The following is an 18785-nucleotide window of genomic DNA, read 5'->3' on the forward strand; positions in this document are numbered from 1 at the left end:
TGCAATTGTCTGATACTTTGTCTAAATTTTACTCAATCCCGGCCTTAATAATTGTAGAAAATTGACACAATGTAATATATTATGTAAAATAAGACCCCAAGGAATTTTTTTTTTATAAATTACTACTAACAGGGAAAATCAAACAACTATATCAAAGTAGATGATTTTAATCATTAGATTTATTCAATTTTGTGATCCAAGGGAAAATCCAAAAGTCGGACGGTCGGACGGTATCCGTATAATCAATGTTGCCCTCAACCCCAGTCAATATTTGTATATTACCTTATTATAATGAATGATTTTAATAGTAATTTTTATATAAATGATTTTAATTTTGCGGGTTTGTTTTAATTGAAGTGTTGTTTTATTTTTATTGAGTTGTATTAATTTGCTAGTTATAAACTGTTACAAGTATAATAAAAAATTGATAGTTTTGTAATGGTCGACAAATTACTGCTTCTTTGTTTGCAAAACCAATGTTGTTCATTGGCAAATCGGAAGGTTACAAATATAGTTTAATCTGAGATTTCAGTTGAACAAGGACCCCCTAAATATCAATGAAAGGACAATAACTCATAAAGATAGGGATAAATAAAAAAAACACATTTGAATAAAAGTTGTTAGGCGTTAGATAATGAATTTACCTTAAAAATGTCATAACAATCAGACAAAAGGTATCCAAGAAATCACCTGCACAAAATTTTCGGTAGATTAACATTAGAGCCTTCTGAAGTGAAAAAAGAAACCTAAACAAATAATGTCTTCCGAATGTAACAACCCTTGAGTTGGATATTCGACAACCAAATTTGATTTGGAATCCGGACGGAGTCTTTATTTTTTCAAGCATTAATTTAATGAAAGAAATAGGCTGCTGTGACCCTAATTTAAGGAGCCAGTCCTTTTTTATGTCAACTGAAAGCTATCGTTATTTTAAACAAATTGTTTTCAACATGTGTTAAGAAATTCTAAATTTTTCTTGAGATAAAAGTTTTAAAAGTTTCAAAGAGGTACTCAACTGTGGCCACATTCAAATTTGGGAAATACTGCAGTAAAATTGACAATTTTCAGCTATTTTTAACAAACATAGTATGTTTGATGATGCGCATGTGCTAAACGGTGGGACCGAAGTGAAAAAATTTCATATGCAGAGAAGCAGAATATTTTACCACGAACAACTGTCCAATCAGTGAATAAATACCAACACATGTGATTAACTACTTGTTTACGTTTTTCAATAAACACGTGGTTTAGACTAATTTATGACTTGATTTCAAATGACTGCGGGAACGTCAATTTATAAATTTTTTCATTTTTTGTGTGTAAAAAATGCAAAGATTAGGTACTTATAAAGGTTTTTTCATGCTCACAATAACAAACATTGCCGATTTTTCATATTAAATAGCACGTTGAAATACCTCTCATAAAGTCTTCACAAATCATTATATTCCAGTATTTGATTTTCGTAAATTTTGTGTTTTTCGCTGTTGTAGTGCTATTTGTTGACTAGAATTTAAAATTGAATTCATTTTGATACATGTTTATTGTTGTATGACATTTATATAACACAAAAGTAATAATCAATACGCATGTACATTGATCATTGTACATATGTACATGCATATATAAGTAGTATGTGTCATCTTTATAAATACTCGCTCTAATGGAATGCCATAAGTCCGAGTAGATGCATACACTAACTGTAGGTACTGTCTAAAAGAATACATAGATTAATATCAAGAATACGCAACAAACACGCATCTCGTAACCATTTACATTTAGGCTGTAAATGACCACATGAGGTCTTTTGAATGCCTTACAATGTACGAAAATCTCCGAGTCGAATGCTTAGGACTATGAAATCATGTGAAATCTGTCTTCACTAACAAATCAGCGCTGGCAGTAAGGCTTTTGTTAACAAATAGACTTATACAATGCAGTTGATGAACCCAAATTTTTACCATTAGAAAATGAGTGTTTGTATAAATCATTATGTGAGCATGGAAATTGTAGATGATGATGTAAATATTGTTTTAAGTGTACAAAATGCTTGAAAAAAAATAAATGTGCCTTTCCAAAAGCAATCACATTATTAGAAAAAGTAGCATTTTTTAAACGTAGTATTTTTGGTAGTAACCCATGATGTATTTCAACCCAGGAATGTCATTCAGTTGATTGGTCAGTTTGTCGATTACGTCTGTGCCTCATTAAGTATGTAAATTTATTCCGACGTCACAGAAAATAGTTTCCCCGACCTGTTAAAGCTGACATGAAGTCATTAAAACATTTGGTCGCCATATTAGTTTCAATCGTTCCTCAACTGCCGCTGGGGTATATGTACCGGTCGAGAAAGTTACGGTTGGTTGCTTTTCGATCGAGGCATTCAGGCTGCACGGACGTTTAAATGCATAAACTACACATTGTAGTAAAATGTTTGTAAAAAGAATCAAGGAAACTTGAATCAATAGTAAACAAAATATATTTACTCTTTCAAAGAATTTTCCAGGTATCCGTATAAGTTTGCAAATACAGTGCTGCCTAACTTTGCTTGTACATCGAACACGTGTGTTGTTCATACAGAGTGCGTAACGTCTGCATAGTTTTGAAGACCCCAATGGCACTACACCCAGCACAGTAGCTTAATGATAGTAAATCAAAGAAAGTATCAACGTAGCATCGTTTCCATCGGTTTCCACATAAACACTCTTATTCTAAAATCTATGCGGTCATTGACATTGCTCGATCTGCCACAGTATTTAGTTTGCGCATGTGCAATGTTATAACGTACACAGGAAAACGTTCTACAATTATTGGGAACTTTTAAATAAGTGTGTCTGGATTTCAGTCTGTCTGGTTTCTTCGTTCATTGGATATTCCTTACCAGTGCAGTATTTGTCATGTTTTTGTTTGTTCAAAACGAGTATTTAAGGTCTTCCGTTTCCAACGGAAGACCTTATAGTTTTCGTACTGTTTCTTATTATTATTATTTTTTTCCCAAAACTTTGTGCACGCGATATCTCGAAAACTATTCGGCCGATTTCAACAATTTTTTCACAGATGATTGCCAGTGGTCATAATTTTAGAAGTTTTTTGAAATTTTGAAATCGGCACTTCCGGTTCCGTTTTACGGCCGATTTTGTCAGTTTTTACGACCCATTTTGTGCAGACATAAACTCAGAGACTATCAGAGATAGGAATATGAAATTTTCAGGATAGGTAGACCATAGGTTAAAGTTGTGCACAATGTAGTTTTTTAGCGCCAGTGGCGCCATTTCTATGAGCTCGCCTGGGCTCGAAAATTGGGTACGAATTTCGAATCAAATTTTTCATACGTTTTGATCTGTATCTTTTTATGAGTTGATATTTTTTTAAAACATATATAACAAAAGTGGTAGATAATCAAAAGTACTTTCCAACAAAATCAAGAAATAGGGGCTGGCCCCTTAAATTTAGGGCCAAGACACTCATAAACTCTATTACAAATAATTTCAAAACGATAAAGATTTTGTAATGCATTACAGAAGCAAAGTTGTTGACCGTAACAATATCTATCAGGCAAGATCGTTGCTACGCCCATTTATTACGTAATTAGGGATTTTTAGGGGCCAAAGTACTAAAACTTTGACACAATTTATCTAGAAAAATAGACATATTTTGTTAAGCATTGTTGAAGAGAAATGCTTGCATTGATGATTTTAATCGATTCCATTAATCAAAACACCAATGTCTGTCCTCATTAAGGATCTAAAGGGCTGGCCCCTAAAATATTCAATCATTTGTATCTAAAAAATGAACAACAATTCTAGATAAGTGTAAGAACAAAAAATGTTAGTATTCGTGAGACCGTTCAAATGAACTCAAGAAAATAGGACTGGCTCCTTAAATTAGGGGCCAAGATACTCGTAAAGTCTATTACAAATAACTTAAAAACGATAAAGATTTTGTAATGCATTATAGAAACAAAGTTGTTGGTCGTAAGAATAGCACTTTGTAAAACGAATTTCTAAACCAATTAATAACGTAACTAGGGATTTTAGGGGACTGAAATCTTAAACCTTAAATGTGCTGTATGTGAAAAAGCAAAACTCTTTGTTAAGCATTTCAAGGGATATTGACAATCGTATGCATTATCTGAAAGGGAGTGGTTGAGGGGGAAATTTGAAATTTCATTTATATTTTAATCGTATCGTTTAAAAATTGAACGGAAGACCTACTCGTTACTCGTAACGAGATCGTATCTAGTTACGATTCTTTTCGTCCAATGTAATGTGTTCGGATGAATGAAATACCTGAATGCGTTGAAGCACGAATAGCGCTATCGGCCGTATTTAAGGGGTGTGTAGCGATGAGCAGAACAATAGAAATCGACAACTAATATGGCGGTAGTCGGAGATAAAAGGGAAATAATAGGTACATGTATTTATGAATTCATGTCAGCTCTAACTTCATCATTATGAGCACATTTCCTTCTATATTGCTTCAAAATATTTTTTGCTGATATCTTAATGATTAAAACGTTGAGTTTCTGGCCCATAGCAGCCTTGATTACGTTAAACATGAGTAAAATATTATATTGTATAGGCAAAGAGCTTTAAGATCTATGTTTTTGCTCCTATAATATAATAACAAAATATACCTCAGTAACGAGTTATTGATGAACATTTTTAGACCCTTTATGTCCCTAATTTAAAGATTCAGGCAAATTTTCGTGATGTCAAATGAAAGCTCATGTAAAAAATGATAAGGAAACCTCGAAAAATTAGCTCATTTTTTTTAAATCTTAATTTTCAGGTCCAGGCGAGATTCGGCGCTTTTTAAGGCAGACAAATATGAATACCTAATAATACAAATAAAATCACTTTTAAGAGGAATTTTCATGACAAACCGACTCTTTGCGATATTGCTAAAATGTCAATATCCCAATATGTAAGTGACGGCATTGATAAAAATCCAAATAAGGTTTAGATCATTTCCTATCTACGGAAGCGTATTAGTTCCACTCTATATATATGTTTATTTTTTAAAATTCCAACTTTAAAGTTGGAATTTCCAACTTTAATCTTGGAATTTCCAACTTTAATCTTGGAATTTCCAACTTTAAAGTTGGAAAAATCAACTTTAATCTCGGGATTCAATTCAACATATTTATTAATTGTTCAAGATTATCATGCACATACTACCGTATATGTATGTGTTAACTGAAAATTCTTTGTTGAAAATTGCAGAATAGATTATTGTTTACATATTATTACTTTCCTTAATGTTTTTCAGTACTATGCTTCATTATGCTTAATCCTTTTAATTCTTTTATTTATTGAGGTTTTTTAAAATTTATTTAATATGTATATGATACAATCAAGCAACCTTTTATACACACACACACACACACACACATATATATATATATATATATATATATATATATATATATATATATATATATATATATATATATATATATATATTGATTATGACATACCGGTAGTTATTGTTTTCATGGAATTCAAAAAATTAAATTGAAATTATAATTATGACATGTTCTATTAATCCCAGTGAGTTCGAGTTGTTGTATTTATATTATATTGAGTTCTTCTTGAAAGCAAATGAGCTCCCCCATTCTTTTTATGAGTAAAGCCTAATTCACACTGAACATAAATTATAGTATATATCTATCTATCTATATATATATTAATATAATAAATATTAACTTGATTTTTCCAACTTTTAAGTTGGAAATTCCAAGATTTAAGTTGGAAATTCCAAGATGAAAGTTGGAAATTCCAACTTTAAAGTTGATTTTTCCAACTTTAAAGTTGGAATTTCCAACTTAAATCTTGGAATTTCCAACTTTAAAGTTGATTTTTCCAACTTTAAAGTTGGAAATTCCAAGATTAAAGTTGGAAATTCCAACTTTAAAATTGGAAAAATCAACTTTAAAGTTGGAAATTCCAGTTGGAAATTCCAAGATTAAAGTTGAAAATTCCAAATTTAAAGTTGGAATTAAAAAAAAATACAAAGTGGCACCGTACCTATCCGATCTAAGCGTTTCATTAAAATCGACCGAACCGTTAACGTGAGCTTGCCTGCACAAAACTCGTAAGAAAAAAATATATTGTGAGAAAAAGAAACAATAAAATAACAGAAAGGTCTTCTGTCGGAAAACAGAATACCAAATTTAAAAAAATTGGGAGAAAGGATCAATGAATAACAATAAGGTTTAGGACCTTAATAATAGGGAAAACCTAAGAAAAACAGTAAGATATTTCGTTGTAAACGGAAAATCAAATTTAAAAATGGGGGAATGACAAAAAGATCGTCCGTTGACGGTCTTCCGTTTCTTATCAAAAGAAACTTAGAACAAAAAAATAAAGTATTCCGTTTGAAACGGAAGACCTCGATAAAAAAAGGTAAAAAATGGAAGGGGGGGGGTCAGTGTTCATCTCTCTGCAATTTTGCAATTAAAATGCTGAATTGACCAGTTTATAATCAAAGTAATGATATCTAAATACCAACATTTTATCAAAGTTAATGCAGTTTGTTAGATATGTCCTTTTTCAACGGAAGACCTTATAGTGATTGTAATGCTTTTTCTTTCTTTCTTTCCCCCCTTTTTTTGTCGGCAGAATTTCTCAGAGTTGTCTTTATAAATTTCCTTGAAATTTTTAGGGATGATTGAAAATTATAATATCTCCAGGCATTGTTATAATTTTTTCAAAATTCATTTCCGGTCGTCCGTTTCCTGTCCCGCGTCAAAAATCCTTGTTCCCTCGAGATCTCAGAATCGGCAAATACTTGAACATCTAAACTTGTGGGATGATAGACCTATATCTGTAGATGTGTTTAAACTATTTTGTTTTGTTCGTCGTAACTTCCGGTCGTCACCGGAAGCTCTTAAAAAAATTATGCTTTTACGCATTTAATTTATTTTACGAAGAATTGAAATATAAGTATAAATGCTTACATATGTCATCTTTCCAATGTTAACTAAACATAAAAAATCTGCTTCCGGTGAGATATCTCAAATATCTCATGTAGCCTTTTTACAAACAAATATTTGAACCGCGAGATCTCAGAAACTGTAAGTGATCAAGACACGAAACTTACATGGATGATAGACATTTGATAGAAGATGTGTTTAACCGTTTTTATTTCGTCAACCGTCACTTCCGGTCCACAAAGAAAGTACAAACAAATCAAGTTTTTTTTTAAAGTTTAACCAGATTTCTCAGAGATGGCTGGATAGATTTTCTTAAAATCTTTAGTACTAATAGAGAACGATAATATCTCGAGGTTTTTTTCATTTTTTCAAAATTCACTTCCTGTCGTCCGTTTCCTGTCCCGCGACAAAAAGCTATGGACAATGAGATCTCAGAAACGATAAAGACTTGAACTTCCAAACTTTGAGGGATAATAGACCTATAGTTGTAGATATGTTTAAACTATTTTGTTTTGTTCGTCGTAACTTCCGGTCGTCACCGGAAGCACTTCAAAAATTAAGTTTTTACGCATTTTATTTGTTTAACACAAAATTGAAATATAAGAATACACGCTTTCATATGTCATCTATCCGATGATTAATAAACAAAAAAAATACTTCCGGTGAGATATCTCAAATATCTCAGGTACTCTTTTTATAACAAATATTATTACAGCGAGATCTCATAAACTGTAAGTGACCAATACATAAAACTTACATGGATGATAGACATGTGATAGAAGACGTGTTTAACCGCTCTCATTTTGTCAACCGTTACTTCCGGTCCACACCGGAAGAGTTCAAACAATTCAAGTTGGTTAAGAGTTTAACTGTTTTTGTTTGACAATGTAAGACAAATTGATAGTCAATAAAGACCTGTTGTGAAATGGTTAAGAAATACTAACTTTCATTTTCATCGAACACTTCCGTTTGTCCGTTTCCTGTCCCGAGACAAAAAACCTAGAGATCTAAAAAACGGTGACGACTTGAACAATCAAACTTTGTGGGATGATAGAAGTATGTATGTACATGTGTTTACATTATATTGTATTGTTCGGCGTAACTTCCGGTCGTCACAGGAAGCACTTCAAAAATTTGTTTTTTTTTTTCATATTTTATTCATTTTACAGAAAATGAAAATATCAGTTTATAATCTTACATTTGTCATCTATATAATGTTAAATAAGCAAATAAATTTTACTTCCGGTGAAATATCTCAAATATATCAGTGTAGCTTCCTTTTTACAAATTTGATGTCCGCGAGATTTTTGTCATTGTAAGTGATTGAGACACGAAGCTCTCATGATTGATAAAAATTTGATAGGGGATGCGTTTAACGGCTTTAATTTTGTCAACTGTCACTTCTGGTTCTTACTGGAAGGTTCAAACAAATCATGTTTTAAACAAGTTTAACTGACTTTCTTGAGTGTTTTATCTAGCCTGATAAACAGTGATGTACGCTAAGCAAATGTACGAGAAACACCAGCTTTTGTTTTTATTAATCACTTCCGTTTGTCTGTTCCGGTCCCGAGACAAAAATATTGTTTCAAAGAGATCTTAGATTTGGCAGAGACGTGAACAACCAAACTCTGAGAATGGATTGACTTATGATTGTACAAATGGTTAACATTTTTGTTTAGATCGGCGTTGCTTCCGGTCGCCACAGAAAGTACTTCAAAAATTGATTTCTTTTTCATTTTCCTTGTTTTACATGTAAGTAACGTCTGGATATATCATTCACAATAATCATATCCACTTTTTTTCTATATGAGAGAAGCAATGTCTTACGGTTAAATTGATACATGTATATCAAAACGGAAGACCTTTTTGTTGCTTTTGCAACAAGTGTCTAGTTATCTATATTATTATGGTGTATAAATGGAATAATATTTTTTTCCCTTATTGAATGCATACATTTATACATATTTTAGAAATAATGATCATGCGCGCGCGCAGTGGACTTAAATCAAGTGCAATGCCTTAAAGACTTACATGCAACATAGATTCTCAACATCTTTAGTGTCACTTGTATCAGAGGTTAAGTGTGGGCCCCTTAATTCATTGGATTGAAGAAAAGTAATTTAGGTTGTCCCTCAGGGGCATCGTATTTGCTCTACTCTCTCTGCAATATATATGAATAATTTAATTCTGGTTGTAACGTACCATTTGATTGGATAGAAAAATTCAGTTAAATTTGTTTATCCTGGTCTGAACGCCACAAGATACGTCACTATGCGTACTAATCCGCTTGACGTTGCATTTGAATTTTGAACAGATAAATGTCATTTTTAAAAGTAAAACCCACTCAATTTGTACAGTAAATTACAGAAAATTAAATTATAAGGAACGAACTCAATATCTACTCGAGTTATACTCGTATAACGTGGGTTGGAGCAATTGACGTATTTTATATTCTGCTTTGCAGATTACAAAGCGTAAACTGTCCTAACCTAGGTAATACTCGTATAGCTTGGGTAGACGTTGAGTTCATTTCTTGAATATTATACAAGGGAAAAATCTAAAGCAGGACAATGTCAAAAAACAACTTACTTGAAAAAAGTTACGCAATTCCTCCTACACAATGTTGCAAAAAAACACGTTCACACTGAAATATTCCTAATAAACTCGGTAAAAAGCTTAAGCGTAATTATGCTATGAAAAGCGCTGTATGATGCAGACGTTCAATCCATTCGCCGAGGAAAAGATAACTCAGTACTTTTGCCATTGAATTAAACTCTTGGGATTTTTTTTTAATTTACTCTCAAGAAACATATTAAATAAATTCAATAAAATAAGTTTTTAAAATATTATTTCATTCACGCATGCTCACTCTCTCACACTCAATCTAATTGGTAGAGGCTGCTTAAATTGGAAAAATAACCAAAGAATTAAACCAAAACAAAACCAAAAAAAACTGAAGAAAAAGAAAAAAAAAATAACACAAAAAGCCATAAGGTAAGTATAAAAGAGGAAGAATATTAGAACGGATGAAAGCACAGGAATTGGTAATTAATAAATAAAATAAAGTGTTAATTAAGACAAATTACATGACTATGATTGAATCATAGTGTCAAAGATAGATAACTAGGGTTGCCAGGTATTGACAAATTTATGCATTTCAAAATTTTTACAAGCTATATATTTTTCAACCTTGTATTTGTTGAATAAATAAGATAAAAGACCAGATAGGCATGGCAGTTTGCCTTTTTTTAAACAAGTAAACAAATATTGTTTCGAACATAGAATAATTAAATTAATAACTTTGTTGTTTTTAGACATTGGGAGTTCACCTAACAAAATATTAACTACATTAAAACCAAGTATTAAGGAAGAAGCATGGTAAATATGCAAGCTTAGGTTGCTCCATATAGTGGATACTTTTTCACAGTTTATGAAGACATGCTGAATTGTCTCAACGTCATGTTTACAAAATGAGCAACAGTCAGAGGACACCACCTTAATTTTCTTTAAGTAATGATTCACAGGTAGAATTCTATGAAGTAATCTAAATTGTAACCATTGTAGCTGAGTGTCTTTGGTTGTTTTAAAGCATACATTAAAAGCATCATTAACACATATTTTGGCTCCATATTGAACTAACTCTGATTTCCACTTGGAATTACATTACAAGAGTTTAATTGTCTATACACTACATTAGTACATTTATTATGCAACAACAAAGATTTATAATATATTGGAATATATGGAGTAATAAACCTTTGGTATGAATTTTTTGTAAGAAAAGATTTAAGATATCTTGATATTGCACTAACTACACTGTTATACTGCATAATACATACATTCATATTAAATCTATGTTGAAAAATATCATGTGGTAAAAGATTTCCATCCACATCAAGAAAATCACTGATTATTTTGACACCTTTTTCATACCAGCTTTTTATAAATAGTGTTTTCATACCCACTTTAATATTTGTGTTATACCAAACAGGAATACTAGGGAGGTTTTCTTTTCATTAAAAGATTTTATAACACAGAGAAAAGAATTGAAAACATCTTGCCAAAAAACATTATTTTTTGAAATTACACATTCAGATATGAATGCATCACCAAAATCAAGTATTTTGTTAACAATTTGTTCACCATTAATAGCTTCAAAAATATTTATCCATGATTTTTTACCTTTAATCAACCTTTTCAACCATGAGCATTTCAATGACATAATAAATTTGTTCATTTCTAACATTTTTAACCCTACTTGTTGATAGTCTTGAGTTATAACTGAACGCTTCATTTTGTCACATTTTGCATTCCAAACAAATTCAAAAATGTCTTTATTGAGAGATAAAATTGTCTTCCTTCTGGGTGTCGGCAATGATATAAATAAGTGGTACTACAGTCACACGACCAATTGGAGTTAGAATTCTTCTATTCCAGTGTTGTATCAAACTTTTTATTTTAGGAATCTACATAGAGTAGTTTAGGTCAGTAAAAAAATGAGCGCACAAGATTGTAAGTTTGCAGGAATCCTCGACACGAATTAATTGGGATTTAAATGTCTATAACCTCGAAAGGCTATGTACAGGTTTTAACAAAAATATATTATGTTGAGAGTCGAAGTACAATGTACATGGCTATTCCGGTTATTTAAAAACTCACAAAGCTTTCAAAAATTTGGCAATGAGAGGAAAACCGATAACTAGTTGGAAATGTTAATGCAAACATATTTTAGTGAAGTTATATTGTGTATATCCTAAAAAACTAGTAATAAGAAAAGAATTTTTTTATAGTGTTCATACAGCAGATCTAGAAATCAATAACAACAAATTAAAATATACCGGTATATTGTAATTCAACATCATGTTATAATAACAAAAATTTAAAACAAAAAAGTTTAATTTTTTTTTTAAAGACCACAAGTTGGATTTGAACCCAAAACACTGAATGTATGTATTCACTAATCCAGGACGAATCTGCAATAAAAATTAGTGTTTATAAACAAAGATATTTCCTTTCATTTAATCTTTTATCAATATGTAATTAATTTGATAGATACGAAACAATGCTAAAGATTTTAGGGGACGATCAATATTTGTTAAGGAAAGGGGTGCAAACACAATCAATGAATTATGAGTATTTTAATTTTTGAATAAGTTTTTAAAAAAATACTAATATGTCAACACCTACAAAGTTTTTCATTAACCGTTTTAGAGAAGATAAAGTTATTTAAAATTTAATTACTGTTTTAACACTTTTTGATCATCATTAATTGTTCATTCCAAAATTACTAAATATATTCCTTAACTAAATTTAAAAACTATGAGTCTTTCTCTTGAAAATGAACCGATCTTTATCTAGTAGTCAGTATAAAGTATGTGTAATTGCAGTAGCAGATCGAACAATTCATTGTTCTTAAACCTCCTATCATGATTTTAAAGACCACAGAATAAAAAAACATTGTGACAGCTGACTGCATTATAAAAACATATATCTATTTAGACATTTTAAACTGAATTCTACTTATTTATTTTAAAATAAGATTGCCCATCATTCAAAATGCACCTCTTCCCCCGCTGCAAGTTCAGATCTGCAGATGTATAAAACTTATTTAAATTCTTTGTTTTTGTTATTGATATTTCGCGGAATTTCATAATGTATCGTTACTGAACATATAGAGAGCCCCGAGAGTTTTCGAATAGCGTAAGTACCAATTATCTTTTTTACCGAGTTTATTAGGAATATATCAGTGTGAACGAGTGACACATGTTTTCACAACATATGCAACACACACTGTGTAGGAGAATTTGCGTAAAGTGAATTAATTGTCTTCAGGGAAATAAATTTTCATATGAATTTCATTTTGATTTTTTTTTTACCTTAACACATATGTTGACACTCATAAAGCATTAGTAAATACACTTTGGAACCGTGCATTTTCTTTTTCTGTTTTTACATACGAGGGCTGTTCGAAAATTAGGGAAAACAGATCAACAGATATATTGTTTTAACCGGTATATAAACAAGTCATGCGTCTGAATACGATGAACCTGGCGCAGACATTTAATTAGAAAAAAGACCAATTATGTACATAGTGTCGGTAGATTAAAAGTTTATGATAAAAATCAAATTATTTATGCGTTTTTGGTTATAATTATGACTAACTAACCAGTTTCATTTATTTTCAAGTTAAAAGACGGAGAAAGTATAAGTATTTTACCAAACCAAAGCCACCTTACTACGACGGTATTGACGTCGAGGAGGCGCAGCGAATATATTAAAGTTGAACACCACTCGTAAATAGGCACTGTCCGCAATATTTCAGTTTGTGCAGTTTAAAGCTGGCATACTTTCATAAAAGCATTTGGTTGCCATTTTAGTTTTGATCGCTCCTCAACTGTTACTGGGGTATATAAACCGGCCGGGTATGCTTTCCGATCGAGGTACTCAGGTTTCATGGACTTTTAAATGATAGAACTACACAAAGAAATTTAACAGACTTTCTTGGGTATTTCATCTAGCCTGATAAATAGTCATGTTTACTAGGCAAATGTACAAAAAAAACCCCAGCTTTTATTTCCATTAATCACTTCTGTTCGTCCGTTTCTGGTCCCGAGACAAAAAACCTAGTTTCAACGAGATATCAGATTTGGGAGAGGGTCGATACTCTTTACCAAATCTGAAATCTCGTTGAAACAAGGTTTTTTGTCTTGTATCATATAAAACAAAATGGACGGAAGACCTACTCATTGCTCGTAACGAAATCTAGTATTGAAATACAACCACTATTGGAATTCTTTCAGTAGTGGGTGGGGATGTACTGTAAACGTATTACATTTGGCTGTGTATTGTAATTGGCGTTTTTAGCGGAATGCATCTTCCGCTAAATCAAGTACATCGCTAAATGCCAAGAACACATGTAAATGTATAGGAACAATCAAAAATAGGCTAAATCAAATCCACGCTAACTTGCTTAAAATCTACTTTCCGCCAAATATCGTACACGCGAAATTTAATACGTTTACAGTATCTTATTATAAGAATTACTTTACAGCCACTATTCAAATACAACTATTAAGATAATTTTTACAATTATAGTTGGGAATGATTTTCATAATAAATATTTCTTGGTAATCACTATTGAAACGCATCTGGAAAGGAAGAAGTTGTATATCATTTTTGAAAACTATTTTTAAACGCAAGAAATAATTTATCTCAAAAATCATAACCTCAAATACACAATTGAGGTATCATAGACTTGAATATGTTACAGTTAAAAAAGCCGAGACTATAAAACTAATGTATGAATGTAAGGATTTTCTTTTGTGTGCAGAAATATAAAACAAAATATCGCAGATTTACATTGGTATAAAATTGTTTTCGTATTTTTAATTCACCTTTCTCTTTCTATACATATATCATGTTTTATGAGAATTGAAAATTATTTGTACAAGGTGGAACACCTTGTAAGTTACCAGAACTTATATTCAAACCTTCTGTATATTAAATATACAATAAAATATGTTCAACCTAATTACATGTAACACAATTACTACATGTATAGAAATAGATATTGTCCTCTACTTTTAATCGGAATTGGGGATATTTAAATAGGGTTGACCACCCGTCTGACCGTCTTTCGTCTATTATTCTGTTTTTATGTGACACTTTTGTATATAACTACAGAAACACATTATTTCAAAAATAGTTGGGGTGTATATCAAATGAAATAGATCCCCGACCACTATTGAAATAATTTATTTCAATAATGGTTGTATTTCACTGGTGTTTGCAAAGTGATTCTTCTTGTAAAATGCATTTCCATTCACTATATTGAAATAATTTATTTCAAAGTGGTTTTATTTCAATAGTTGTTGCAACATGCTTTATCTAAAAGCTATACAGTGTCAGCGGAGGAGAGGAGGACCTGGTATACTGTGTTTCCGTAGAAGTGATATACTTAATAAGTATTCTGTCTCTGAGTACGAATCACACTTATTCGTTCATCATTATAGAATAAATGAAATATTTTCACAGTCATAATATCCGGTTACAATATTTTTGTTTGTTTGATTACCATGGTAAAACTTGGAAACATGTATTTTTCAACGTGTTTATTTCTGTAGTTTGAACCGGATCATTATTAAGGTCTTCCGTTTTCCAACGGAAGACCTTATTGTTTTCGTTCGGTTTCTTTTTCCCTATTATTATTATTAGGGTCTTCCGTTTCCGGAACGGAAGACCCTTTTGTTTTTCTTCGGTTTCTTTTTATTATTAAGGTCTTCCGTTTCCAACGGAAGACCTTATTGTTTTTCTTCGGTTTTTTTTTCTCATTCTTCTCCTTTTTTTTTCTTACCGATTTTGTGTCAGCGATTACTCGAAAACTGTTTGATCGATTTTAATAAAATTTGCAGATCTTATTGACATTAGTTTAAACTTGATCGGAAATTTTTTTGGTTGATGACGTCATTTCCGTTTTTGAAATATCGACGTTTTCTTGATTTTCAGAGTGTCGGCTTGTCCAAGAGAGTTATCAAAAACTATAAAAGATATTAAGTTCAACATTTCAGGAATGATAGACAAAAGATTGTAGATATGTAATAAGGCATTAATAAATTTCAGGCACAAAAGGCGCTAAAGCTCGGTAGGGCTCGAAAAATGAGATGAAAAAAGCGTTGTGATTTTGCTTGGTTTTCTTAGATTATCTTTTTTCTCACAAATATTTTGTTAAGACATGTAGAAGAACAAAAATTTATATTTACAAGATCGTTTGTTTGACTCCTAGAAAAAGGGGCTGGCCCCTCAAATTAAGGACCTAGAACCCTTCAAAGTTTTCACTTTATAACTCAAAAGCGGTTAAGATTTCGATATGGCTGTCGCGGCAAAAGTTGTTCATTATGATCTTATTAATGTCGTTACAATAATATTTTGTTCGGGTATTGCGTAATATGAGTGTAAAAAGCCAGACTTGTTACCATGTATTTGTGTTTTATTTGGCAAATAAACGGGGTATTTGTGCGTATAACTGACATAAAGGGTACCGGTTTACACACGGAAAGTGTTTAAACATTTTAGTTATTTTCTAGTGAAACACATTATGGATAAAAGAACTGTTTCTATGCAATGCATTTGAGTCGCATTTAAAATCTAGCTGTATACCGAACTGTGTATGTTAACAATTACGTATCCGATCCCTTGCCGCAGCCGAGGAAATAGGTCACGAATGGACTAGCGAGCGGTCTGCCGTTATCTAATACACAAGATTTGCGTCTTGCTGTAATGCACACATGGGGTTTTTTTTATGTAGCAGCAAACACAAAACTTCCGATTTTAATGATTTTAATAGTAAATAAAAAAGATTATACCTTTACCTACTACCATAGACAGTGTACTAGCTTGCATTCGGAAAGTGTTTAAACAGTTTAATTCTTTTCTAGGGAAATATATCATGTGTATAAGAATTGCTTTTATGCAATGTATTTGAGTCGCATTTAAAATCTTGCTAGCTGTATTCCGACCTTCATGTATGTAAACAATTATACGTATCCGATCCTTGCCCGCGGCCGAGAAAATAGGTCGCGGCTGGACTGCCGTTATCCAATACACAAGAAATACGCATTGCTGTAATGCACACACGGGTTTATTTATGTAGCTGCAAACACAATGAATTCAGATTTTAACGATATTAAAGAGTAAATAAAAAAAAGACTATATTATTACCTACAAAGTATTGCTGTTTTGCTCTCGTAATTAAAAAAAAAATAGATAGTATGGCTGTCATTGAAAAAAAGGCGTTCTTTGTGTTCTTGTCTATGTCATGAAACAGTTTTATTGTTGGAAAATAAAATTCAGTTATCAAACTGCAAACGTTAACAGTTCAAACCCACCACGTTGAGTGTACATTTTCATAACACGGGCCGAGGAGATGCCGCGCTAGTGGACAGCCGATTCACTGTAGGACACATGCTTCTCGTGTTTATACGTTATCACACATTCCAATGCCCATTGATTCGTTGTTATTTTCATTTCCAATTATATTGGTTAACGATGCATCAAACCATTGATTTAAATCATAGTTCGTATAATAAAGGGAAAAAAAGCTGCCATCAATGAATATAATACAATTGTACGTTTTACAGTCGTACAATTTGAAATGTAAATAAATTCACTTGTGTCCGTTTGTGACATTTTGCTGCTGAGAATTAAATGCATTACACTACCAATTTCAACAAAATGTAGGCGATATTCACATATCTATGATAATGTGATACTTCATTTGGCTAACAAAATATTAGAATTTTTATGAGTTATGAGAGAGAGAGAGAGAGAGAGAGATAGAGAGAGAGAGAGAGATAGAGAGAGAGAGAGAATGTTAAGCAGGATGTAGTAAGTAAAAGTTGAAATATATTTAAAAAGCGTTCGAGATAAGGCAGCTTAAGAAGTCCAATGTTACATGCTTGCGGTAGGTACGGGCACGATAAAACAAACTATTTTTAAACAAGTTGAGGTTTTATTTAGATTCAGGCCGTAAAATAATAAGGGTCACAATATTGGTATAACCTCTTCTCAGTGGTAGTCAGATTCATTAAAAAGCAAACTCATTGCTGATTTTATTCATTTATAAATTAATTTTTTTTTATTCTGAAAGAATATGTGAGTTTTAAAAATGTAATGTACATGTACATTCATTGTAAAAGTTTTGACAGTATTCGGACAGTTGTTCAAAGATCGAGTAGCGAACACTAGACTTAGTAGATTAATTGTCTAATACAAATCGAATTGGCTTTAAAATTTGCATATTCAAGCACACTTAAATAGTTTATTCATAAATTATATATAATTATATTAATAAAAACGTCTGTATGCTGTATTATGTATTTGCTGTCTGATTAGGACTGTTCTTCCCAAAAAAGAAGCGCTCGGCGATCGCGTAAAAAACGTTCTGTAAAGTACAACACCTGATTGGAGTACATGCTTATACATAGGCATCGGAACCGGGGGGGGGCTAGGGGAGGATTAGTCTAGCCCCCCCCCCACTTTCAATTTGCTTCCGACGCCAGTGTTATATACAATTTTTTTAAAATGTGTACGTTTAACTAAGCGAAATTGTAGATGTCATGGAGTCAATAGGCAAATCAAATTCGCCAATCAGGCAATATCAGTTATCTAATGCCTATGACTGATAATTTTACAAGGTAAATTAATACATGTAAATATGAGTTTTAAAGCACTCCCTGCTCCCGTGTTAAAAGCTCCCGTTACCTGCATTCTTTTATTAACGATTTTGTGCACACATTTATTCGGAAATGGCTCAAATTTGTTACACGGGCCCGATAAGAAGATGAAAGGATGACCCCTAAAATTTCTTTCCCAAATATTTCAAGAACAGTCTCAAATTTCAAACACTGGTTGAATAACTTATAACTTAATTTGTACAAATTTTATGTGCATGAATGATAATTTAATGTTCCTGTAACTTAACAAAAAATGACACTTTTTGAAATGTAAAAGTTTCTGAATTCATCATTAAAATTAATAATGTTAGACGGCCCATGCAGCAAGTTTTTCTAGTCGAGTCTTTCGTTCATCAGCGCATCGATTGTAAACATTTCAGCGGGGTTTGGGGTTGCAACAAGAGGGTGAAACGACCACGAATTTTGACAGATTTGGCTACAAAGAGTTTAAAAGAGATGGATACAAAACACAGGTGCGATTATATCTTAAAGAGATAAAAAATGATTAATCTGTTTGCCATAAATACCAATTTTTATCATAAGAATATTTTAACATTTGGATCCGCCGAATATTTCCATTTCCCTTCATTGTTTGGTGCCTGATTTGAAATAACGTTTCG

The 18785-nt window shown here is 31.8% G+C and overlaps 1 protein-coding gene across 2 annotated transcripts in view; it reads left to right on the top strand.

The window, feature by feature from the left end:
• LOC128157527 (uncharacterized) overlaps positions 1-18785 on the top strand; it is a 171637-nt gene that overhangs the window by 44390 nt on the left and 108462 nt on the right. The window lies entirely within an intron of this gene.

This window comes from Crassostrea angulata, chromosome 7 (genome assembly GCF_025612915.1).
Source record: "Crassostrea angulata isolate pt1a10 chromosome 7, ASM2561291v2, whole genome shotgun sequence".
In the NCBI taxonomy this organism is placed as follows: domain Eukaryota; kingdom Metazoa; phylum Mollusca; class Bivalvia; order Ostreida; family Ostreidae; genus Magallana; species Magallana angulata.